We start from the raw sequence: 27092 nt of genomic DNA on the forward strand, positions 1-27092 counted from the left end.
CTCCTCCATCTTTCCTTCTCCATCCATAAATCTTGGTGGAAAGTAAATTCTCTTGTTTCTAAATCATTTTTTCCAACAATTTCTAAATATGTGCTTAAGATCTGCTGGATACCTAGGAAGCTTGGGCCTGCTTTGATTCTTTCAGAAAGGCCTTTCTCCAAATAGCTTGGAGGTCCTGTAAGGTCAGGAGCTGGCAGACCTAAAAAGAAAAGGACCCAGCTGGATTCAAATGCCAAGACTCAGCAATGCCTGTTGAGTGACAACCTTTCCAAATGAAGTTTCTCTCCCCCAGGGGGCTGGAAATCATAGGAAATACATGGAGAGTTTTAAACTGTAAATAGCTACAAATGTCTGTCTGGAGGTGAAAGGAGACAGACTCCAGGAGGGCACAGTGATCCACCATCCCAACCATCACCCAGGGCCTTATTTAAAGCTTGTAAGTACAGCAGGCCAGAACTGCACCCAGAGCAGCCTGCAGTGAGAGGGGCTTTGGAATCACCCCACCAATGATTCCTCAGAGTGATTATCGAGAGACAGAAGCTGTGTTCCAGCTGAAGAATTCATGATTCACTGGAGAATACAGAGCTGAGAATAGATTGGAGAATGAGCTCACAGAATTTAGAACACAGAGCACCAGAGGTAGAAGGAATTTTAGATACCATCTAGTCCACTGAGACATTTGTATTAATGAACCTGAAACTCAGAGACTGAAAGTGACATGTCTAACACACTTTGGTCTGAGAGAGATGGCCAAATGACCATCCTTTTATTAATAAACTTCTGACCTTATTAATAAAGTGATTAATTTACCCAGAAAAACAGACATTGTTGTGGGGCAGCCAGGATGCACAGTGGTTACAGCACTGACCGTAGAGTCAGGAGGACCTGAACTCAAATCCAGCCTCAGACTCTTACTAGCTGTGTGACCCTGGGCAAGTCACTTAACCGCAATTGCCTCAAAAAGAAAAATGAAAGATATTGTTGTGATGGTAGTGTTGTGACAGTAGTGTTGGAATAGAACATGAACCATATATATTTTTTGGAGTGGAAATTTGTATAACACTTCTCACTTCTATGATGGTTCAGTTTCATGAATGCTATTATATTAAAAGCATTTAGGGATTATATATGTTTGAAAACAAGCTAACCCTAACATTACCCAAGATAGACAATAGAATAAGCTGTCTAATAAGGACAAGTATATTATGAACTAAAAGGATTTATTTAGAAATTTGGATAATCCTCAAAGTTTGTTTTACCTAACAGATTCAATTTTCTTCCCAGACAATTTCTGAAGTATAAATTAACAGGAAACAAATGCGTTCCATTTCCTGTACCCAAAGAAAACTATTCAACCTAGCAAGGAATTGAAAGGGAATGAGGAAACCTTTACCGGAAAAAAAGGTGGCACACATATCTCTTGGCTCTTCATTTTACAGTCATATTACTTAAATATCCCAGAACCTCGGAGTTTGAAGGGACCATGGATCATTAAGTGCCATCCATACCTGGCTCTGAATCCCCTCTATTCCTTTCCTGACAAGTAGTCATCAAGCCTTTGCTTGACGCCTTTCAGTGATGGGGAACTCATTACCTACCCAGCAAGCCCATTCTCACTTCAGATAGTTTGAACTGTGATGAAGTTTTTCCTTATCTCAAACCTAAATCTGTCTTGACTGACTTCAGTCTATTGTTCTGACTTCTGCCTCTAGGACCTCTACTATGGAATGGCTCTTCAAATATGGGAAGAAAACTACCATGTCCTCTTAAATATTTTCTGTAGGCTAAATATCTCTGGTTTCCTTGACTGGTCCTCATTTGGCATAATTTTGGATACCTTAAGCATCCTGCTCACCCTCTTTGTTTGGCCTATGCTCCACCTTGTAAATATCCTTCCTGAAGTGTAGTACCTAGAATCCGATGCAATATTCTAGTTGTGGTCTAACTGAGGGATCATCATTTCTATCCTTCTGGACACCGTCTTCTTTAGCGTAGTAGCAGCTCTCCCCACTGTCCATATGATACTGTTAATTCATAATGAGCTTGCAGTCCACTACAACCTCCAACCATTTTCAGGAAAACCACTGTCTAGTCACACTTCTGCCATCTTGTACTTCTCAGGTTGATATTTTGGTACCCAAGTGTAAAATATCACATTTTTTCCTATTAAATCTTATCTTTAAAAATGTATTTGTTCCTTTTATTTTTATAGCAGTCATTTTCAGACATCTCTCCTCACTCCAGTAAATCTTCCCTTGTAACAAAATAAGGACAATCTGATAAAACCAATCATCCCACTGAACACTCCAGGCTACATTTTATACCCATAATCCACCTTATTCCATCACAACAGATCTTGTCCACCCAGAGGTAGGGAACCTGTGGCCTTGAGGCCACACATGGCCTTCTAGGTCCTCAAGTGTGGTCCTTTGACCCAATCCAAACTTCACAGAACAGATCCCCTTAATAAAAGGATTTGGTTTGTAAAACTTGATTGGGTTAAAAGGCTACACTCAAGGATCTAGAAGGCCACATGTGACCTTAAAGCTGCAGGTGCTCCACCCTTGTAATCTAGCCCATCAAAATCCTTTTATTCCTGACTCAATCATATAGACTAGCTATCTGCTTAGTCCTCATCACCATTAATAACTGTACCTACCATTGACAAAGCATTGGATCCTCCCACTCCCAACGCTTTGCTCATATCTGCTCCAGAGGTGTGCATTTTGGCCTGAGACAGGACAACAGGATGATGAAACAACTAGGTTGAAGAGTTCATAGAGTGTTGGAATTGGAGTCAGGACATTTTGTTGTTGTCGTTCAGATATTTTAGTTGTGTCCAACTTTTCATGACTCCATTTGGAATTTTCTTGGTAAAGATACTGGAGTGGTTTGGCATTTTCTTTTGCAGTTCATTTTGTAAATGAGGAAACTGAGGCAAACAGGATTAAGTGATTTTCCCAGGGTCAGTTGCTAAGTGAATGAGGCTGGATTTGAACTCATGAAGAAAAGGCTTCCTGAGTCCATTTCTGGCACTCTATCCACAATCCAGCTTCAGACCCTTACTAGCTTTGTGATCATGGGCAAGTCACTTAATATCTGTTTGCCTTGGTTTGTTTATCTGTAAAATGGATGTAATAGGAGTACCTCCCACTCGGAGCTGCTATGAGGATGGTATGAGATAATATTTTTAGACTGCTTTGCAAAGCTTAAAGCATAATATGAATGTATAGTGATGGTGGTAGTAGTAGTGGTGGTAGTGGTGGTAGTAGTAGTGGTGGTAGTGGTAGTGGTGGTAGTGGTGGTGGTGGTAGTTGTGGTAGTGGTGGTGGTGGTAGTGGTGGTGGTGGTGGTGGTGGTAGTGGTGGTGGTGGTGGTGGTGGTAGTGGTGGTGGTGGTGGTGGTGGTAGTGGTGGTGGTGGTGGTGGTGGTAGTGGTGGTGGTGGTGGTGGTGGTAGTGGTGGTGGTGGTGGTGGTGGTAGTGGTGGTGGTGGTGGTGGTAGTGGTGGTGGTGGTGGTGGTAGTGGTGGTAGTGGTGGTGGTGGTAGTGGTGGTGGTGGTGGTGGTGGTAGTGGTAGTGGTGGTAGTAGTAGTGGTGGTAGTGGTGGTAGTAGTAGTAGTGGTAGTGGTGGTAGTAATAGTAGTAGTTAGTAGCATTTGCTTACAAGAGACATATAGAACAGACAGAAGTCAATTGGAGAGGACAAGACTCTCAGATAGCTGATGAGGTAGATGAGGAAAGGTTTCCTGCTCAAGGTGAGGCTTGAGCTGAGTCTTGAAGGGAGCCAGAGAAGCCAGGAGGAAGAAAACATGGGCCAGTTGGTACAAGCGCAAGAAGGTGAAACATGGAGGCTTATGTTGGAATTGTTGCTAGGAATGCTGTGTATCTGGGTTGTAAAGTATGTGGAAGTGAGTCAAATGTAAGAAAATTTGAAAGGAAAGAAAGGCATCAGGTTATAAAGAGCTTTAAATGCCAAATTGAGAAGTTCATATTTGATCTTTGGGGTAATGGAGAACCACTGACATGGGTATACAAATTTTGAAACCTACAATAAGAGAGACTGAAGCAGAGCTCTGAGTCAGTGACACTTTATTAAAAGGTCCCTCTAATGACCTTAGATCTTCCTCATGATCTGAGACGCCTCCTGCTTCCAGGGCCCTGTTTTTATGGGGTTAGATGTCTAGACATTCAAGAACAGTTTTACCAAATACATAATAATTCCATTGGTTAACATGGGCTAAAATAAGCAAACAAATCAGCAGGGTCACAGATTGGGCAAAGAAGGAAACATTTGCACTGACTAGTTGGTCACAAAACGGGGATGGGCTTCTCCCTAGGTTAGGCAGGAGCTATATGTATGCTCCAAGAACATAACGGGAAGACTTTCCATACCATGCCACCACTCATGTTTGCTTTAATCATGGAATTTGAGCAAAATAGAATGGAGATATCTTTGTCAGTGTTCTTATGGTTGTTTAAGTGAACTCCACAGCTGGTAAACAATTAATGAGCATTATATCAAAGTTTGAAGATTATTAGGCCGTACTATAGGGCCTTTATATTAAAATTTCTATTACAATGCTGAGTTATACAAAGTATGGTTTAATACATTGCTTGTTCTTGCCCAAGTATGCAAAACAGGTGTGGCAAAATACAGAATCTCATTGGGCCAACAATGACATATTAACAGAGGCTCACAGTTTGGGTGAAGCATGGGGCATCTCCACTGCCTAAGTGGCCATAAGATGGTCACCTGCTTGTGTTGGACAAGAGAGAATGGTTTGGAGGCATGAAAATAAAACTGAGGGACTTTCCATGTAGTTGAGCTATCTCCGCCACCCTGAACTTGGTCACCATGACAAGAAAAAACAAGGGTGAAGGGCCTTTAGCTAACTTTCTTTGATTAAGGAAGGGAATTTACAAGCTGCAGCTTACAGCTCTGGGGTCAAATACACAAAACTTACAATCATAGATTATATACACAGATTATATACACAGAACTCTAGAATCATGCCAAATTGATTGATGCTGATTGGAATAGCTTATGGGTCCTCAATGAATCAACTTTCTCACTGAGGCTCGTTGAAGAGGGAGGACAAAATATTTATTGAAGTCTCTGAATGTCCTAGGCATGCATAACTCCACAGCTTTACCCACTCCTCTTTCCTAACGTGGAATTCTCTCCTCTTTCTCCTTTCCTGTTTAAGGCCCAGCCCAGGAAGAAGTGATATGATATGACAAAAAGAGCACTGGTCATTAATAGTCAAAAACCTTGCTGCAACTTATCAGCTCTGTGACCTAGTTCAAATGACTTTACAAGTGTAGACTTCAGTTTTCTTCATTTGTAAAATAAAGTGGGGTGAGGTAGAAATAGAGGTCTTTATGAATTTAGGGAAGGCAGAGGCCATGTTGGACCTGAGCAGGATGGGAAGACTTCCTGGAGAAAAGGGCTTTTGAAAAATGGGTAGAATTATGGATAGGCAGAGTAGAGAGAGAGAAATTCTAAGCAAGGGAAACAGCAAGGTAAAAGAACTCACATACAAAAACAACAACCAAACAAAAAACCCAAATTAATAAAACATCCAAAGGGCAGAATGACTTGTTTGGAGAGAGATAGAGCCCTGGGGATTAGGGGTAGGTGAGGGGGATTAGATTGGACAGAATAGGTCAGGGGGCCTCTAGGTCCTCGAGTGTGGCGCTTCAGTCTAAGCCACATGTGACCTCGAGGCCACAGGTTCCCTCTCCCTGGAATGGATTATGGAAGGCCTTGAAAGTAAAGGCACCACAAAGAACATACTTTGAAAACAAGATCATAGATGTCAGGAATGAAAGAACCCTTAGCAATACACCCCTGCCATCTTACAAAAGAGGAAACTGAGACTCAGAGAAAGGAAATGACTTTATCCACGTATGTGGCAGATCCAGGATTTGAATCCAGATCTTTGGGAATCTCATGGGTGTGTGTGTGTGTGTGTGTGTGTGTGTGTGTGTGTGTATCAAAGGAGAACATTTCTATACTCCTTTATCTTCTTTATCCTCTATACTTCTTTATCTTGGATATGCCTTCTACCAAAGGCGCTCGATGAATCCCTTACCCAACCCACCATTTTTGCATGAGAGAGCTCTGGATTTCTTTACCTCCCTGACAAGCAACCTAGTCCCCTTAAGATCCCTCCTCTTAACCTCCACCCCTACCACATCTTCCCCTATTAGTATGCAAGCTATGGCTTATATTTATACTCCCAGGGCTTAGGACACTACCTGACACATAGTAGGTACTTAATAAAATGTTTATTTTTAATAAAGTAGGTACTTAGTAAAGGCCAATGTAGTTGGGTTATAGAGAATTCATGGAGGGGATTCAAGTGGAGGAGAAACAACTGGAAAGGTAGGAAGGGGCCAGATTTTGAAGAGCTTTAAATGCCAGAGGTGCCTATTTTTTTACACCGGAGGTAACAGGGAGTCACTGGATTTTATTGAGGCAGGGTGGAGGGAGAGAGGCAGTACCTGGTCAGACTTGCAGTTTAGAGAAATCACTAGCAGCTAAGGGGTGGATAACCTAGAGCAAAGAGACCCCTGAGGTAGGGAACCTAATTACAGAACTACTGTAACAGTCCAGGAGAAAAGAGCTGAGGCCCTGAATTAGAGTGAGATTCTGAGCATTTCACAACGCTTGTTGAATTTAGTTGAGCCCTGCAAGTAAGTCATTTTGGGAAAAATAAAAAATAAAAATGATTGCAGTCATCCAGTTAGAGCCCAAGCCAAGAGAATTGCTTCCCTTGCCACATCCCTCAGGGCCTGAGTGCCCACTGGACGAGGTCCAATGTCCCTGCCGATGAACACCCACTCCTTCCACTTCAGCATCCTCTCTTAGCTTCACTTTCCACTTAGCCAGCCCACTCTTTCCCACAAATAATACCTGAGGTCTGTGGGCAGCTGTGATTTTTCAACTTCAAGAGAAGGCGGCTTTCAATTCCTGCGTTCTCTTTAGTCACTGATTCCAATCTGGCACAGCAACTTCAACCAAAATGCACTTTGAGAAAAGAAAACAGGCCAGGCGTTGCCAGGTCCCGCTGGGAGGGGAGCAGAGCACCTGGCAGTCTGAATGGGGGAGGTGAGGTATGGAAGGATCCCCTCATAGAGAGTGAGAGGCAGGCAGAGAGGTGACAAATGGCTTGGAGCACTCAATTTCCAGGCTCCTTTCTCCCTCTCTTGTTGGAGTGCTATCCTGAGGTCTGCTTGTCTCTACCTAGCCCTCCTCATCTGCAAGGGTGTAGAATTTGGGAGGTGAGCTAGCTAACCTTTAGCAGATCAACAGAGGAAGACTCGGGAGTCTGTGGATCAGTACCTCTTGAGCCCCCACCTACTGTCATAAGCTCGTTGAATAATAGCACTGGGAGAACACACGCCGATGAAAATCCCAGGAAGCTGTCCACATCCATTAATAACAGTATTTAAATGTCTGCAGGTTTGATTGTTTGACTACAGCATAGGGTTAGTGAAACTAGTGCTGGATTTGGACTAAAAAGACCTGGATTCAAGCCTTGCCTCCCCCACCCCCCACCTATGTGACCTATGTCTTACAGCCTCTGTAAGCCTCAGTTTTCACTTTATAAAATACAATGATTGAGCTAAATGCCCTATAGGGTCCCTTCTGGCTTTTTAATGCTAGAGCCTCAGCTGAAACGTTGAAAAATAGGGACAATATCAGAAGCCTCATTTGTCTCTGTGTTCCCATGTCTTTCATTAAGCCACCTTTGAGAGGATGAAAGCCACAGGCTAACCCTAACCCCCCTCTCTCCTTATTCAGCTCTCTCTTTACCCTGTAAAAATGTAGACCTGCTTAATGGACCTGGCTATTAATTTTGATGATTGCAGAGTGGAGATAAAAATGAGAGACCCTGGTCTGCCTTCACTGATAATGTCTCTCTTTCTTTGCTTCAGTTTTATCTACTCTCTCCAAAAATAACAGCTAATTTCATTATGGACAGGTCTTTTAAAATCCCCTAGGGAGTCAGACCAATAACGGATTGTCAATAGTGAAAAAGACTGACTGCCCTCCTGAAACTATGAAGTCATGAATATTTCTAGGGCCAGGCAATACCTGTTATATATATTCTCCCTGAGACTAATATAGTGTTTGATAAATCTTCATGCATAATACTTGTGTTCAACTTATATGAATATTTATGGGGCCAAAGCAAGGGAGATAAGGAGTAACTGGAAATATCGGCCAGAATGGATTTTCATGCCTCTTCAAGGGCTCACATCTTAAGGCACATGTAGGATTCATTCTTGGGAGGAGCTGGTTCTTTGCAGAAGTAAAATGCCCAAATCTGCCACAAATTAGAGTCTAATGACCCTTGGTGAAAGATTCTTCTACTTGGAATCAGTGAATGAGATTTAGTTAGGACATGGGATTCATAGAATGGGTACAGAACTTTCACTTATATCCTTTACTGTCAGAAACCCCCAGTACAGTGAGCTGCCTGTTAGGGTGAGGCATTGACATGCTGGGATCTGAGTACAGTTTTATATCTTTGTTCTCTCCCCTTCCGCTCCAGCTTAGCTCAGCACAAATGATAACCCTATGATCCTGTAGGCAGATTACTCCTCTACTGACCAAGGAAAAGTCTATGTGCATTAGAGTAGACTTAGAAAAGTGGGGAGAAAAAAGAAAGTTGGTTCATTGGACCCATGCCAAGGGTCATCACAAAGGCAGTGTAGTCTGCTATACATTACGGGACAATCTGTCCATTGGTGATCAGAGACAGAAAAAAAGTAAGGAAAAACATATATAGTGTGTGCACATACATATATGGAGAGAGAGAGAGATAAAGAGAGAGATAGAGAGAGACAGAGAGAGACAGCAAGAGCAAGAGACGGGGAGAGAGAGAGAGAGAGAGAGAGAGAGAGAGAGAGAGAGAGAGAGAGAGAGAGAGAGAGTATTTTAAAGATCATGACCCCTTGTACAAGAGACAAAAGCTGAATTCATACTTAAGGAATGACTTCCAGAAATCAGTAGTTGTGAGTTACTCCTTTATCACACATATGTCCTAAATGTGTGCACCATTGAGCCCAGTCTTTCCATAGCTCAATGTGTATTTATGAAAGAGTCTGCTTCAGGTTTGGGAGTGACTGTTTTTTAATCAACTATTCATATTATAACCTCTCAGCAAATCTATTCCCTATGTTAAAAAATCCAATATATGTCTCTTGGCTGGTTGAAATGGAAAGAACACAGGTGGGGGTTCATGAGTAGCAGTACAAAACTTTCAGCCCCTGAAGGGTAAGTCTAGAACCATGAGGAGAACAGTGGTGGTAGCAGCCACCATCTGGGGATGTGAATAGGAGTTGGAGGATTGGCTAGGAGAGGGGAGAGTGATATAGCTGTAATGCCACAAAGGTAATCATTTACATTCCCTTTGATCTCTTGGTGTTAATCATATATATTCTTCCCATTTCTACTTTTCTGAGTTGTACCTGGCACTATCACCATCATATTCGTCTTTTGGTTTGGATAAATTTCAAAACAAAGTATATTGTGAGAGGCTTCATGATGTCATGGATGAAAAATTGATTTTGGAGTCAGGAAGATCTGGGTATAAATTCTGCTTCTGGCAGATGCTTACAGTGTGACCCTGTGTGAGTCACTTAACCTTAGTGCTCTAGGCAACTCTCTAAGACTAGATGTTGATGACTTGCATTTGGTGGAGAGAATTTTCTCACCTGAGAGCTCCATACCCTAATGGCCCAGACCCTTGACTTTGAAGTGTACATGTGATGTCCTCAATTCGAATGTAAGCTAATTGAGAGCAGGAATGGTTTCTTTTTTGTAGGTAAGTGGCACAGTGGTTAGAGTACTGGACCTCAGTTCAGGAATACCTGAGTTTAAATCTCACTTCAGAAACTTATCACTCCTGTGACCATGAGGGAGTCACTTTCCCTCTATCTGCCTTAGTTTCCTGAACTTTAAAATGGGGATAATAATAGCTCCTTCGTCCTAGGTATTTGTGAAGATGAAATGAGATGATATTTTTAAAGTTCTTGAAGCATTATATAAACACCAGATATTATCATCATCCTCGTCATTGTCGTCACCATTTTTGTATCTCCTGCATTTCATGGAGTGCTTGGAACTTAAACGATTATGGATTGATTGACTCTATCATATTGCAATTATCTGCATACATCTTATGTTATTGATTTCCTATGTTGTTTCTCATTTTTTATTTACCTAGTACATTTTTTTAAAAAATCTCCAACACAGGTCCTTGTATGTAATAGGTACTTAATAAATGTTTATGAAATTAAATTCCTACTTCTTCCCACATGTGGACGACAACATCATAGGATCATAAGGTCACAGATTTAGGGCTGGAAGAGACTTTAGAGGTCATCTTGTTCTACCTCTTGAGGGAAAGGAGACACAGAAAGTTCAGGTGAATTACCCAGGGTCATATAACTAGGAAGTGTCTAAGATGGAATTTGAGATGGCCAAGTCTTCCTAACTGAATCCAAAGCCCTCACCATTATGGAATACTACCTTTTCTCACTATCTGTCAGTCACTTAAGCAATGAGTCTTTATCAAACTCCTCCATTTTTGTCCAGTCCAGGGCACCTTCCCACTGAGGGGTAGATAGGAGAAAAGAAGCAAAGGATCCTTGCCCTCCAGATACTAGCTGTGAGGCAGTCTTGCATAGTACTTTGAGTGCTAAACCTGTCTTCATATCCCTCCTTCTTACTGAATATGTGACCTTGGGAAAGTTATTTAGGCTTTCTAGCCTCAGTTTCCCTGTCTGTAAAATAAGGCATGTCCCTCCCTTAAGAGGCTATTTGGAGACTCAAGGGAGATAATATATGCCTTAATGTGCTATATTCATGTCAGGTATTATTATCATTGAGGAGAAAAGACTTGTACTTGGAATAATAATAAAATGATTTCACAGGAAGAAAGTGCAACATGAAACCTTCCCTCTAATAAAACCTGTGTAATATTACCACCAGAGGCCTGAGAAGTAAACCTAGGAATAGAATAGAGAGCAGACCCAGATCTTCTCCTCCTGCTCCCTGATTGTCTTGGGACCCTCCCAGCACCAATCTTGGTTTCCACATCAGTGTCCCACATTGGCCTCATGTGCCAACCCTCTCATGGTTTCCTGCCTTCCTCTTATCTCATCACTGAACCCACATGTGGACAGGATCTAAGCCTGCCTTTAACATTTACTAAAAACTCCACTTATTTCTTGGTCACTCTATCCTTGTTGATGTTTGGGTTTTTGGGCCCTGACTTACTTCTTTCAGGGTTGGATTGAGTTAGGACTCATTCGGTGGTCAGATCCAGCTGAGTTTTTCATCCAGTACCCATCCTATAACACACCCTGCTAGGCCTAAGGGACAGGGCCTTCAGCGGCTGTGGTTAGGGTTTTCAGCAACTCTTTGTTTGACTTTTTTGGAAAGAAAAGGCCAAACAGAATCACAGCTGATGTCCTACTCCAGAACTGCTTTCCAGGGCATTGATGAGATGCACAAGGCGTGAGTCAGGTGGTAGAGTATATACTGTGTTTGATTTAGAGTCTGGGAGACCTATGCTCAAATTCTGCTGGAGACATTTACCCAGCTAGCTGTGTGACCCTGAAAAAGTCACTTAACCTCCTTTATTCTCAGTTTCCTTATCTGTAAAATGGAGATAATTATAACACCTACCTCTCAGGATTGTTATGAGGATCAAGTGAAATAAAATGAAACATATTATTATATTATTATTATAATCATTATAATCACTTCACTTTCCACCTTTTGCCACCAGGTCTCCAGGTCAGGGGTCTGTCTGTCATGCTGGTAAGGTGCAGACCTGCTGAGATCTGAGATGGGGGCATGGGCAAACAGGAGGAGGGCAGTCAGAAAAAATCTAGTGGAAGGAGACAAGGGAAGAGGGGAAGGTCTCTGCTGGTAGATCTGTGTCACTTTGGCATATACTATAGCTTTTGGCTTCCTACTCCCTTGTCCCTTCGCGTCTGGCTGCACTAAATTAGTGCTAAAGGTGTCTGAATCGACAAAATCAACCAAAATATAATCAGCATCAGCTCTCTTTCCTCCCCGCCCAAACTCCTCAAAAAAAAATCCCCCAAACCCACAAACACACAGTGTAGGGAAGAGAACACAAAACAAACTTTTCTTTTAATTAGTCAGATTATATATCAGATTTATATCAGCAGCAACAACAGAGGATGAGGCTCAAGGTCTGGAGGGGGTGTCAGGAGTTTTCTAGATGGATCTGGCAGCCCCAGTGCACTTAAGGCAGGCCAGCTTTATTGCATAAGCCAGCTGGGAGCTGGGAGGGTGACCTTCATCCCATAGTTTTGTTCTATGCCCAGGGATTGTTCCCAGGCCTCTTTTATAAAGCTCAGCATTCTGGGCTCCATCCAACACCAGGAAGAAGGCCTGTGGGGCCCTGAGGAAGAGTGGGAGGATTATTCCTATGAAATTGCTTCAAACTTCGTAGAAGACAGAACTTTTGAACCTGACCAGAAACCAGGAGCTAGACAGAAGGGAAGATATCTGGGCAACAGTTTGACACAGTGGACAGTGATCAGGCTGAATTGGGGGTGGGACGTGATCATTGACTTCATGTCTTTTGAAGAACTAACGTGGAACAGGGACTAGATTTATGTCATGTGGACCTAAAGGACATATCTAGGAGCAAAGGGCAGAAGCTGCAGAGAGATTTTGTCTTGGTGTCAGGATGATCATTATGATGTTGATAAAAATAACATTTATACATCAGTTTAAGGTTTACAAAATCCTTTATCTTCTTTATTTATTAATTAATTTATTAATTCGTTTGTTTATTATCTTATTTGATTTTCACAACCACCCTGAGAGGTAGTTGCTATTACTAGGGCCATTTTACAGATACGTAAACTGAGGCAGGTGAAGGTTAACGGACTTGCCCAGGATCACACATCTAGTAAGTGTCTGAGTCTGAACTCAGTTCTCTCTGATTCTTAGCTTAATGCTCTACCTACTATACCACCTAACTTTGTGTTCAAAAGTGGGATAGACAGATGGAAGGGAGGGCAGACCAAGGGAAGAGGTCATCAGAGCACATGTCATCTTTGAGTGGGGAGAGGGGAGAGATGGGGTGAATTTTTGTGGAAATGAATGTTGAAAACTAAAAATAAATTAATTAAAATGTAAAAAAGATTTAAAAAAGTAAAATGAACAAAAAAGTGGGATAGACATCTGTAGCAGACAAGAGTTTCTCCCTCACTTAATGTAAAAGAAAGGGGATTTCTGTCCAGCCAAGGGATGCACTGGATGGTATCTGAGGATCTTTCCAATCATGAGTCTGTGATTCTATTATACACAAAGGAATGGAGAGATGCTGCCAGGCCTGGCTTGGCTTGGCCTTAAAGGTCTTCATCAATCCTGTTTCTCTTCTCTTTTCCTAAACCCCTTCAAGATCAAAGGTAGGGTTGAGGGCAGAGTGGAGCTGCAATCTCATATGTGTGACTCCACTCATCACTTTTGACTCTGAATCATTCACTGCCATGTGTCAGACAGTGGCTGCAGAGAAGTCAATTTAACTGAATTTAGTTACAAACAAAAATAACCATTGAATTCAATAATAGAGATCAGATTTTATCTCTTTTTTATACATACAGAGAAAGATAGAATGCAAGCTCCATCAGGTCCTACCACAATGGAAAAACTTCAGGTATAGGCCTAGTGACTTATAGACTCGATGTCTGTCAACTGAGACCTAGCCTCCCGAAATCAGGACACACTCATTTCTGGGTAGGTGATGTCAGAGCGCTGGATTTTTCAAGCCCAGATCTATCTAGAGCCAGCCTCCAAAGGCAGAATTCTTAACTTTTTGTTTATCTGAGGCAGCCTATAACTCCCTTCTCAGAACAAGGTTTTTTAAATGCATAAAATAAAGCACATGGGATTATGAAGGGAGCCAATTAGTTTGAAACACAATTATCAAAATGTTTTAAAAACAAATTCACAGATTTCAGATTAAGAACCCCTATGGATGATCTCAGAGGTCCCTTCTAGAGCTAAATCCTCTGAAATCCTTTAATCTGTCAGTACTTCCACCTACCCTGTTTTCTACTACAGGGTGTGGTCCCATTTCTCCCTTGTTCCTTCTCCTTCCTCTCCAAGGTCCCTGCTGATGTGCCTAAGACAGTGTTCTCTCTACCCAGAAGAAACCTCCCTTGGGAGCATGCCCAGGAAGGAGGGAGGGCTATCATTTTGAGGATCAAGCCAGTCCCTTCTTGATATTCCATCTCCTGGGTAAACTTCTTCCATCACTGGGGCTGTTTGACCATTGTATATGCCATTAAATCTCCCATTTGGGGGAAATCTTCCTTGAAGCTCCTCCTTATAAATGTTCCAAATTCTCCAAAATCAGAGGAGTCATAGGCTCTAGACTGGAGGGGCAACACATCTTAGTTGTTGGAGTATTAAGACTCGAGTCAGGAAGACCTGGGATTGAATCCTGCCTTGGACATGTACTAGTTCCATGACCCCTTTCTCTTTCTGGGCCTCAGTTTACTTACTTGGACTTGATGACCACTAAGGTGCCTTCCACTTCTTAATCTTTGTACAATACTATATTCTCATGGGGTCAGGCTAAATATTTGGCTTATCCTATTCATGGGAACAGATTTGGGGTTCAGAGATACAGGGAATGAGTGAAAACAGCATTATTGGTACTCCAATGGAGATTGCTGAAATGGGATTTGGGCTGGTCCTTTCACTTCTAAAATCTCATTATTTCCCTGGAACTCAGCCACATGCTCTATGCCTAAAATTGTATTTAAAAAAAAAAAGAATGTAGATATTAGATTTGCCATTGCTTTTATTTACCGAAAAATGAAATGTCAGTGGCTCAAGTATCTCAACTTCCCCTGCTCTGGACTCCAGCTCGGGCCAAGTCTGAAGCCCTGGTCCAAATCATGAGCAAACATGTCCTGCCCCCTGCCCACATCCTCTCGTTGCAGAATATATTCAGACTCGTGAGTGCCACAGCTGTAATCACTGGGGAAATCTGACCCAGAAAGAAATGGAAAAGTGAGAAAAGGAAATTGCTACTAGTGGGCAAGATAAGATAAACAAAAACTGGCAGCCAGGCTTTTTTTTCTCTCTGAACACAGAGTCAGGCTCTCTCCAGGCCTGTCTGAACCTTCCTTTGAGTGAGTCACTTGGATTTGCTGAACCTCAGTTTTTCCATTCATAAAATGAGGGGGCCAGACTACCTAGTCTTTGGTGTCTCTTTCAGCTCTTGGACTGTGGCCTTATGATCTTTTTCTGTAAGAAGTCTAATGGTATTAAATATAATATAAATTTTATTGACATATGATGCAAGACCCACCCAATCTCAGAGACAGATGGGATCTTGGGGGCTATTCTGTTCAATCTTCTTCTCCAGTGTAAGAACACTTTCTACAATATTTACAGACCAACTTCTGCTTAAACACTTCCAGTGATGGGGATCTCATTAGCTAGTGAGGAAGTCTATTCCATTGATGGATGGCTATAGTTACCAGAAATTGCTTACGTTGAGCTTGGCTTAAGTTGTCCCTTCTACATGAAATCTTTCTGAATTTCCCTCTCCCTTACCCCAGCTGCTAATACCTTCCTGCATATTTATTGTGCCTATATTTTATAGACATACCTGTATATATGTACATCTTGTCTACTGGAATAGAATGCAAGTTCCTTGAGGGTAGGGACTAATTCTCTTTTGTCTTTGCATCTCATTGTGCATCTAGTAGGTGCTTAATAAATGCTTGTTGATGAATTGATGGAGGCAAAATCTGCTTCCCTATAGCTAGAGCCTACAACTATAATCAAGATTTTGTCCAACAGCTCAGAATTTAGAGGGCTTGGCACTTAATTAGAAAGAATAATTAATTAAAATAAGAAGCTTTAACTCCTCACTTTCTCCTATTTGGGTTGCAACCCATTGACCCTGGTCTTCACCCCTTAGGACTTGCAGAATGTCTCCTGTAGCATCCACTTGACGAGTCTCTTGGAAATCAGATTCATTTTTTTAAAAAAGTCAGGATTAGACACCATTCTCTATTTTGCTCAGCTGTTAAGTATGTGGTCTTGTATCCCTAACTGGATTGCATATCTGTTGTATGTCCATGTACATATGCGTCTTATGTGTGATTCTGTAAGGTAGCTATGGCATAATAGAAAGAGATCAAGGTTTGAATTCTGGCCGTTTCATTTAGCATCTGCATGACCTTGGGCAAGTCTTTTCCCTTGGACTCTGTTTTCCTCATCAGTAAAATGATGATTTTTTCAATTCAAAGCTATATATTTGTCACATCTGTGAAACAGAGTCATAGAGTTACAAAGGTCTGGGGTGGATCACACTTATTTGAAGATTAGTTCAGTCTGCTACCAGAATCATTCCCATATTTAATCTCAACATTTGGTTATTAGTGTTAGGTATTTTGGATATTTTTTCACTAATTATTAGAACTTCAATTTTTCTCTCAATTAATCAGTTAGTCTCAGACCCCCCCTATCCCAGTTCATCCAATATTTATTCAATGAACTGGAGAAACCTTTTTTTCTCCATGAGCAGCTACTCATATCTTTCAATATGGCAATCCCTCAACATCTACTGGGATACACTCGATGTTAAAGTTACTGACTATACAATTTATCAACAATGCAATCAACAAAATCACAAAGACAGAAATACATTTTTATAATAGTTTAACAGTGAGAAAGATCACAGCCAGAGCCACATTCTCCAATCACAGCAACTGAAAATAGCTTCTTATTTTTGGAAGTCCAGTTCCACCATTCAGCTCACTCGAGATGCCAAACAAAATCTCTTCTCAAGAATTCTCTTCACCCTCTTCACAAGATAAAAGTTAAAATAGTTACATTAAAGAGAAAGCTTCTTTATGTTCTTTATCTGTCTTCTCCAGCTTTTCCTCACTGATGACAGGAAAATAGTCTCCTCAACCTCTCTCGGGCCATCATGACTCTTAATAGCCTTTTTCTAGCTTCACTCCTCATAAAAATTATCTTTATGTCTTCACAAAATAATAGACAGTTCTACATAGAAATAAGTTTTCCTCACCCCTCTTTTCTGTTTTCTCCATAATTTCTTTCCAAACACCTCCATCCATTTTCTTAGCTCTTAAAAAACTGCTAGCCCTAACTGTCAAATCTTAAGCATTCCATTTGACTTTTAAAGTCACAAGCACAGAAACTATCACTTATAGCAACTTTGGCCCCTGTAGGAGAGGTTGCTGAGACAAATATTATATTTCCTTTCTGCCAAAAAATTTTCAGTCCCGTGAAAATCATCTAAGGGTACATAAAATTCTCATTACTATTAAATTCAATACACCTATAATGTAAAGCACCACTTGCCAGGTTATTTTAAATAATGAGGAAAAGAATATAGAACTATGGATAGTAATTCCAACAGTTAGATAGAATCTTAATACATGCAAAACACACCAAGAAATTCAAAAACAATATAATATATAATTCAATAATGAATTCTGTGTAGCTGAATGAACAACCACGTCTACAACCGCATCTCCTTTTTCTCCCACAACATCATTTAGCTTATTTATCGGTTGGATGGTTCTAATTCTGTTGGGACCAATGGATCTGGCTACATGTTCCTAAGCTGGTTAATTTTATAGGCTTGCTACCAATATTTTAAAACTCTAAGACTTGCTTTTTATCCTGTGAAATTCTACAACTGAGGTTCTGGGCAAAAAAGATATTCCTTTTGTGTTCAGCCCTCCTTGGGGTCCTCCGCGGTCTGAGGCAAAGCTATTGGTTTTCTATGTGGTGTCTGCTTTGCTTAAAGCAATACCTTTCTTGGAGGTTCTCTATACTATTAGGGAAACAAGTTGGAGTTCAACATTATTGAATTACTTTATGAACATAGTTTTGGAGCAGCTAGGGGGCACAATGAATAGAGCACCAGAGCTTGAAGTCAGGAAGCCCTTAATTCAAATTCAGTCCCTACTAGTTGTGTGACCCTGGGGAAGTCACTTAACCTGTGCCTGCCTCAGTTTCCTCATCTGTAAAATGGAGATAATAATAGCACCTGCTTCTCACGGTGTGAGAAGCAAATGAGATAATACTTGCAACACACCTAGCACAGTGCCTGGCACACAACAAGCATTGTATACATGTTATCAATTACTGCTGTCATCATTATTATGAGACTGTATCTAATTTTTTTTGAGACTAGACCTCTCTATCTCATCTGGGCTAGAAGTTCAGCCTTCACCCAGAGGCTTGATTCTATTACTTGTTGTCCTTGAAGCTTCAGTTTACTGTTTTTCTGACCTGGTGCAGTTCACTCCTCCTTAGTCAGCCTGTTGGCTCTCTGCTTGCTCCCCATATGGTGTTCACCATATTAGTGTGAGGTTTAGTGTGGACACCTGATCCTCTTTAGCTTTACTGCAGCTCAGAGCTCCCATTCTCAAGCAATCTCCCAGCCTTAGCCTACCCCAGGAGTAGAGAATGTAGGCATGGGTCATCTTGCCCTGCTAGTTATATCTTGATGACTGTATTCTTCAAATTATTGTTATCTAACTGGTAATGAGATCAGGTTTGCTTACTACTTTCTAGTATCTTGGAGGCCTCTATCCCTGGCTCTATCTCTCATCCCCACCCTAGCCCATAGATATTTGGAATTCTACTTTTCACACACCAACTTTACATTCCTCTTTCAGATGCATTTATCCTTTACTAAATCAAATAAATAGATAAAATGAAAATAAAACAGTTCAACAATCTGGCTTCTCTGCATCTAGGCCAATCATAAGAGAAAAGACTTCTACTTCTTTGCTTGTGGACTGCGCTGGTGGTAATCTTGATCATACATAAGACTGCTGTGACCTTTGTTCTCTGGGTCTTTCATCTTCAACAATGGACTCATTTTATCTGATGTAAGTACTCTGCATTGGGATGACAGCAACTTCCATCTTGTCCCCAGATGACGTTTGTTCAGTTGGTGTGGTTAACTTAGCTTTGGTTCTCATTAAGCTGAGCTGTCACTTTCTGACCCCAAAGTTTCTTCAACCTCTTTACTACCATGCCCTCTTTTCTCGTTAAGGTCTTAATTTTCTTGACCAACTCCTTATCCTCATAAAGGGGTGTATAAATCAGTCTTCAGATACCATTCTCTACTGTCACTGACACCTGGTGTTTTGGGATGATCTAATAGACTGTACTTCATTCAATCAATACAGCAATCAAGAAGCACTTATTACATCTCTACTATATTCTGGTCCTAGAGTTGGAAAGACCTGAGTTCAAATTCAACCTTAGACACTTATTAGCTGTGTGACCCTGAGCAAGTCACTTAACTTCTGTTTGCCTTCATCTACTGGAGAAGGAAATGGTAAACCACTGTAGCATTTTTGTGAAGAAAATCCCACGGACAGTACATTCCATCGAGTCATGACATGTTGGACATGAATAAACAACAAAATTTTCCAAACACTATGTAGGACCTGGGAATACTGCCTCCCTCCCGAACACACACACACACACACACACACACACACACAAAACAACAATGAATGAAATAATCCCCCCTTCTGTGAAACTCAGTTTCACAGAAAGAAGTACATATATTAATTAGTGTATAGAAAATAACTATGAAAAGAATAAACACAAGGTGTCCCAAAAGTCTTATTGTAATTCTAAACTTCAACAAATTCAGAAGCATAAATGCTACAAAGTTACAAAAAAAATTTTGAAAGTTTAAATATTGAAATTTCTTTTACACAGTTTCGTGAATTTTGAATAATAAATTTTATAATTTAAATTTAACAACATGCATCATCCTGTCGCTTTGCATTGGTCTGTGCATGAGTTTCTAGATGACACCATATTGACAGAACCATACAGAATATCTTCTTGCTCGGCCACCTTGGTTACTTGATCTATTGTCATTAGACTGCTTTTTGTGGGGTCATGTTAAAAATGTCATGCATGCATCAAAACTTCATTCCCTGGATGATCTTAAGGTTAAGATTACACAGGTAATCCTTTCAGTCACTGAAAAACAGCTGGTAAAAGTTTTCACAGCATTCCAAAATCACTTAAAGTAATATATGGCACAAGACAGTGATTATGTTGAAATGTAATAAGAAATAGATGGATATATTAAAATTATAAACAAATTTCTTTACAAATTTTTAATAGTCTGTAGTATTAATCATTCTAAAGTTATTATAAGTTAAAAGTGCACTAGGACTTTTGGAACAGTCTGTAAAAACAACCAGAGGTAGTTTGGCAAAGTGGTCACTAGCAGATGGCAGAGATCAGGAAAGACTTCATTAAGAGGGTGGTACTTGAGATGTATCTAGAGGAATTATAAGAGGGAGAGGTGAGGAAGGAGTGCATTCCAGGCATGTTGAATGTCAAATGCAAAGGCCATGGGAGATGGAGTGTTACGTGTAAGGAACGGGAAAGAGGAGTGCATTTTGAGGTTGCAAAGATAGGATTGGATTAACCTCTGAGGGGCTTTAAAAGTTAAAGAGGGTTATTTTAAGAAAAGTATTTTGTAGAAACTTAAATTATATAGTTATCATTCAGTCCTGTCTGACTCTTTGTGACGCCATTTGATATTTTCTTGGCAGAGATACTGGAGTGGTTTGCCATTTCCTTCTCCAGCTCATTTTGCAGATAAGGAAACTAAGGCAAGAAGGATTAAGTGACTTGTGAAGGGTCACATAGCTAGTAAGTGTCTGAGGTTGGATTTGAACTCAGTGTCAATTTGAATGCGGCACTCTGTCCACTGTGCCACCTCGCTGCTCCCAATTTTATATTATATGATGATTGTTTTATTTATTATATTATGCATACATATACATATGCATACATATGTGTATATATGTGTGTGTGCATGCCTATATATATACACATATACTTGTATACACACATGGATAACACATATAAGACTCCTATATTGACTATATGAGCAATTGTTATTACTTCTTCACTAACAATCTCCTCTAATACTTCTTTGCTGTATGGGCTGACCCAAGGTAATTTTTCAATTTTAAATTATTATTGTATATCTTTTTTAAAAAGTTATTGAATATTGGATTCTATTTATTGACCTATAAATAATATTTTCATTTCATTTGTATTCTATGCATACACTAAGTGGTTGATAAATACTTGTTGATTGACATCTTTTGTCTTTATATCACCTTCATTTGGGAATGTGTTCCCCTCTCCTCCCCTATCCAATGAGCTACGTCTTATAACTAAGAATTTTTAAAATTTAAAAATTAAAATTTTAAATTAAAAAATTTTAAATTTTAAGATGAAAAAAAAGCAATTCAGCAAAATTAGCCAAGACAACAAACAAGTTTGACAGCATGATGCAGTGCTCTATATCCCCAGCCCCTAACCTATGCAAAGAAAAGCAAAGGGAGGTGCATTTTCTCAACTCTTCTTGGATGGCAAGCCCAGATCTTGACTCTGTTTGCAATTCAAAAAGCAACTCAGAGAAATTCCCAGAGACTCTGCTTCAAAGTTAGTGCCTTCTGAAATTTAGTGATCCTGCTGCATTTGGAGTCAGAAAACCTGGATTTGAATTTTGACTCTGCCACTGACTCTCTGGGTGACCTCAAGCAAGTTACTTCCTCTTTCTGAGGGCCATTTTCTTTAAAATGGGGGTCATAATAACCTTAATACTCAATTTGTAGAAACCAATATGTTCTGGGAATTCCTAAACCTATATGAATAGGAGAGCATGGTAGCAGAATAGATAGAGTGCTGGACCTCAAGAGGACTGGAGATTGAATCCTGCCTCAGATAGTAGCTTACTAATATGTGAGCCTGGACAAGTGAAAATCTCAGTCTGCCTTAGTTTTCTCATCTGTAAAATGGGGATGATAATAATAGCCTCTACCTCCCAGGGCTGCTGTAAGGATTAAATGAGATAAGATTTGTAAAGCACTTTGCAAATCTTAAACCATTATATAAATGCTAGCTATTATCCCCCATCTGTGGGCTGAGTCAGAATTAGTGTGCAGCTATAACTCTGTGTTCACTGGGGCACAAAAGATTTAATGTATATTTATTTCCCTACTAGAAAAAAATATGGAATTAAGAATATCCGATGTGTTCAATGAAGGATAAAATATAAGCATATTAACCTGTCCCATATAGCCCTCCATAATCTAGTTCCCAACTACCCCTCTAATTTTATTTCTTATCACTACCTTTCACATACTTGTTTCAAACTAGCCTGCTATTCATTCTTGATTGCCAGGGAATTTACTGGCAAATGTTTAACAACCAGTTCTCTGGGTGGGAGTGGGGTGGGGACTGTGCATAGAATATACTTTAAAAGTTTCATCTGCCTTATGAGCATTTTCTCCATCACTTTCTTAAGTCTAGCTAAGAAAACAACAGATTAAACCATGATTTATAGCATTTGCCAATTTCCAAAGTGCAAGTTCTCCAACTGAAGATTTAGCAGTTGGCTGTCACTGAGCTGTGTCCAGCACTCTCTCTACTGTAGCCAACATTGTATATCCCACCTTCATGCTTTTTTTCAGGTAGTCCCCATGTGAGGAATATACTCCCTCCTCATCTTCTTGTAGAATCCCTGACTTCCTTCAATCTATAGCTCAGGGGTCACCTCCTATATGAAGTCTTTCCAGATCCCTCCAATTAGAAGCATTACATTAGAAGAATCCTTAGAATTACTTTGTAATACTTTTCATTTAATTACAGTGAGAGAGACAGAGGGAGACAGAAAGAGACAGAGAGACACGGACACACACAGAGGGAGGGAGAGAGAGAGAGAGAGAGAGAGAGAGAGAGAGAGACAGAGACAGAGACAGAGAGAGAGAGACAGAGAGAGACAGAGAGACAGAGAGACAGAGAGAGACAGAGACAGAGAGAGACAGAGAGAGAGACAGAGACAGAGACAGACAGAGACAGAGAGACAGAGAGAGAGAGAGACAAAGAGAGAGACAGAGACAGAGAGAGACAGACAGAGAGACAGAGAGACACAGACAGACACAGAGAGAGACAGAGAGAGAGAGACAAAGAGAGACAGAGACAGAGATACAGAGAGACACAGAGAGTTAGTTCTACTAGAAGAATGTAGGGTCCTTGAAGGCAAGTCCCCATTTTTATCTCTGAATCCTCAATATCCAGGACAATGCCTTATATTTAGTAAATGCTTAAAAGTGTTTGTTGAATTGAAGGAATGTTCAAGGAGGATACAGTGGAGAGATGTGGGATTTGGAGTTAGAAGACCTGGGCTAAATCCCAACTTAGTTTCTGTATGACCTTCGGGAGGCAATTTCTCCTCTCTCAAACTCAGTCTCTTACCTCCAAACTGAAGGAGCTAGACTAGATGCCTCTAAAGCACCTTCCAGTTCTGAAACTATAATCCTGTGATCTGTACATTTACAAATACTGATCTCCTTCCTACCAGTCAGATAACACAGGATCCCCTGAGATCTCATCAGCATTTGTGCAGTACAATGGGCAGGATCCTGAACTGGACATCAGGAGGTCTGTACCATTGTTTCTTCTCTGCAACAAACTGACTTGTGTGTGATCCTGGTCACGTCATTTGCCCTCTTTGAAATTAGTGTTCCTTATCTATAAAATGGGTATAATATTACCTACCTCAGAGAGCTGTTATGAGAGTTTGATAAGATAATGGATAGGAAGGTGCTTTTAAAATGATTAATTCTATGCAAATATAAAATAATAGTGTTGTCTGAGTCTACATTTTCTTAAAATAAAAGGCAGTGTATGGTAGGAGAGAGTTCTAGACTTGAAAATGGAAAGCCAGGATTGATTCCTAGGTCTGACATTCATTCTGGGCAAGTGTCTTTTTGTGCCTCAGTGACCTTATATGTAAAATGAGGACAATAATAAGTCACATTCATGAGCCTTTAGGTTTTGAGAAGCTCTTTACATTCATTATATCTCACTTGCTCCCCACAACAGCCCTGTGGGGCAGACACTAGTATTATTCCAGAAAGTCATTTTTTGTATGAATATCATTTAGCACTATGTTTGGCACATTTGTTGTTCAGCTGTTTCAGTCATGTCTGATTTTTGTTGACCTCATTTGGGGTTTTCTTTGCAAAGACACTTGGAGAAGTTTGCCATTTCCTTCTCCACATCATTTTACAGATGATGAAACTGAGGCAAATAGAGTTAAATGACTTGTCCAGGGTTGCACAGCTAGTGTCTGAGGGCAGATTTGAACTCAGGAAAGAGTCTTTCTGACTTCCCGCTCGGTGCTGTGAACTATGGCGCCACCTAGCTGCTCATTTGACACTTAGTGAATGCCTAATAAAGCCCTGTTGTTTGACTGACATACCCAAGGTCATGCAGGGACAGTATATGTCTGAGGAAAGATTTCTTGACTCCAAGTACATCACATTGTACTTCACCTCATTGGCTAATACTGAGGAGTGGTGAAAAAAGCACTGGATTTGAAATTTAAAAAAATTCAAGAAACCAAAACCCAGGTTCAAATCTCAACTCAGCCACATCCTACCTTGGTAACCTTGGGTAAATCTCTTAACCTCTGTAGGTCCCAGTTACCTCCTCTATAAAGTGAGGTGGGTAATGAATGATGATGTCTAAGTCCCTTCTAGCTCTGAATCTCTGATCCTACTTTGTATAGTTGTGGAGAGAGAAGGGATCTGAACACTTTAACCTGGTATAGAGACATCAGCTAGTATTACTTGGGGGACATGGTATGGTCATTCCCCTCTGATGACAGGGACTTTGCTCTGACAACACAGTGTGGATACCCAGCAGCACATAATCCTGCCATTGCTATCTTCTTGGCCAGACATCTGCACACTGGTTAGAGCATGACATCTCCCATTTCCAAAATGCTTCGGAGAAATCATTCCCTATTTTCATGGGACCAGCTTGGAAATTCATTCCTCACAATTCCCTGCCAGTTTGGGAGCTGTAAAGTGCTTAAAGGCTCTCCATTATGACTCCTCTGAGGATACAGTGGCAGGAGGAACCCACAGGATGGGTGTGTGCTATGATATAAAGTTGGTTTTCTAGGAAAACAGCTCAATGACACATCACAAAGGCTTCTCTCTCTCTCTGTGTGTCTCTGTCTCTGTCTCTCTCTCTGCCCCTCTCTCTCTCTCTCTCTCTCTCTCTCTCTCTCTCTCTCTCTCTCTCTCTCTCTCTCTCTCTCTCTCTGCCTCCACACTGTGAGATAAATGCATCTCTTAAGTACCTTTTAAGCCATCTAGCAAATGAGTTTCTACATTCCGGGAATGACAATTAAGGGTGGAAATTGTTGGGAATCGGTTTAACACAGATGATCCTTAAAGGCAGCTCTTCCAAGACAGCACCAAGTTTTGACAGTCCAACACAAGTTGAAGTAAAGCTTTTGACCAGGCAGAGTGAGGTTGACAGTGATGGTCAACATGAGCTCAGTGGCCACCCCCATAGGGTACAATGCCATCTCCCTCTTTATAAGGACTGTTTACTGTTGTGTTTTGGAATAAGAGAGGAATATGACAAAGCCAGTCCTGGGATTTGAGATTCAAAAAATCTCAGTGAGAAAGGACTTCAGAGGCCATCTGGTTCAAACTTTATTTGACCAACAATTCCCTATAAAAAATCCTCAACTGGGGATGTCTTATTAAAGTAATGGATTACCCAATACCTACCAAGGCAACCTGCTCTCCATTTAGATTACCTAATTATTAGAAAGTCTCTGAAACTTCCAACCATTGATTCTACTTCTGTCCCCAAGGGTCACATAGAACAGGATAATCCTTGAAGGAGTTAGCCCTCCAGATCCTTAAATGTCATTATCTTGGGCTTCCCAGGCTGCAAAATTACAGAATTTCAGCACTGAAAGGAACTTGAGAATTAACTTGTAGCCTAGCCACTCCTGCAAGAAGAGGATTCTGGGATAAGGTGAAAGAAATGCTAACCATTCTTCATCAACTGTCCCTTGTTTCACTCAGCAGGGATCTTCAGCGGTAGCATAAGAATAAAGCAACTTCAGAATTGGGGGGGGGGGGGGCAGTGTTTCTTCAGAGGCCATCAAGACTAATTACAGGCTGACCAAGAATCTTCTCTCCAGCATTCCTAGCAAATGGTCACCCAGCTTTGCTTAAAGACCTCCAGTGAAAGGGAACTCACTATCTCCCAAGGCAGTCTATTCCATTGTGTTTAGAAGCTTTTTCTTCCCAGCAGTCCTAAATCCACCTCTCTTCTCTGGCAAAGGAGTCTTTTCTTCATCAGGTAAAATATCTTTGTTCCTTTGTTATCTCAATAGAATCTTAGAATTCTGAGGACATCAGTTATGTAAATGCAGAAAGATTTATTTTTACCCAGTTTCTTGTGAACAAAGGATAAAGTACCCTTTCAGAAATAGCACCAAGCCTTTGGGATATGCAGATGGCCCAGGAGAATTGTACATGCTATTCCTTTGCTTTTGCCCTCCATAGAAGGGAAGGGAATTATGGATGATGCACAGTGGGGAGAGTTCTGAATCTGGAGTCAGATGAAATGCTTGATCTGTTGTTTGTTCCATATGTGTCCTTGGATAAGTCACTTGGCCTCAGTTTCCACATCTGCAAAATGAGGTGGATGGGCAAGACAGCCAATCTTAAAATCCTTTCCAACTCTATGTCTATGATCTTATGATCTTAAATGTCCCTTCCATCTTCAAATCTATGGCCCATTGAATTAATTTTTAGGAACAGCATTTTTCATTCTTTTGCAAGTCTCCAGATAGGCCCTTCTGTGTCAAGCCTACTTCCTCTATTCAAAGGTCATACTGGAAATTGATATCTATTTAACCCTATCCCACAAACAAAGCTGTACCTTGGAACTTTTGTGCCCAGAACAAGAACCCAAGCCAAACCAAGGCCAACAGCATGAGAGATGCCCTCAGTGGAGAGTACCCTTCTGGGGCAAGCCAGAAGGACTCTGAGGACTCTGGTTCCCATGGCTGGAGAGCCCTAGGTACCATAAGGCTATTGGTGGGGAGATGCCTGTACCACAGGACCTTGGGTAAATTACTTCCTTGCA

General features: G+C 40.8%; 1 protein-coding gene and 1 long non-coding RNA gene across 2 annotated transcripts in view; both read right to left on the reverse strand.

Annotated features, from left to right (window-relative positions):
• The window catches only part of GALNT9 (polypeptide N-acetylgalactosaminyltransferase 9), a 271939-nt gene that overhangs the window by 230595 nt on the left and 14252 nt on the right, over positions 1 to 27092 (reverse strand). The gene's annotated exons all lie outside the window — the stretch shown is intronic.
• Positions 16717 to 17254, reverse strand: LOC140499411 (uncharacterized). Its single transcript, XR_011965437.1, has 2 exons — positions 17122 to 17254; positions 16717 to 16893 (listed from the first exon to the last, which is right to left on the reverse strand). It is a non-coding gene; the product is annotated as an uncharacterized lncRNA (long non-coding RNA).

This window comes from Notamacropus eugenii, chromosome 4, assembly GCF_028372415.1.
Source record: "Notamacropus eugenii isolate mMacEug1 chromosome 4, mMacEug1.pri_v2, whole genome shotgun sequence".
Classification (NCBI taxonomy): domain Eukaryota; kingdom Metazoa; phylum Chordata; class Mammalia; order Diprotodontia; family Macropodidae; genus Notamacropus; species Notamacropus eugenii.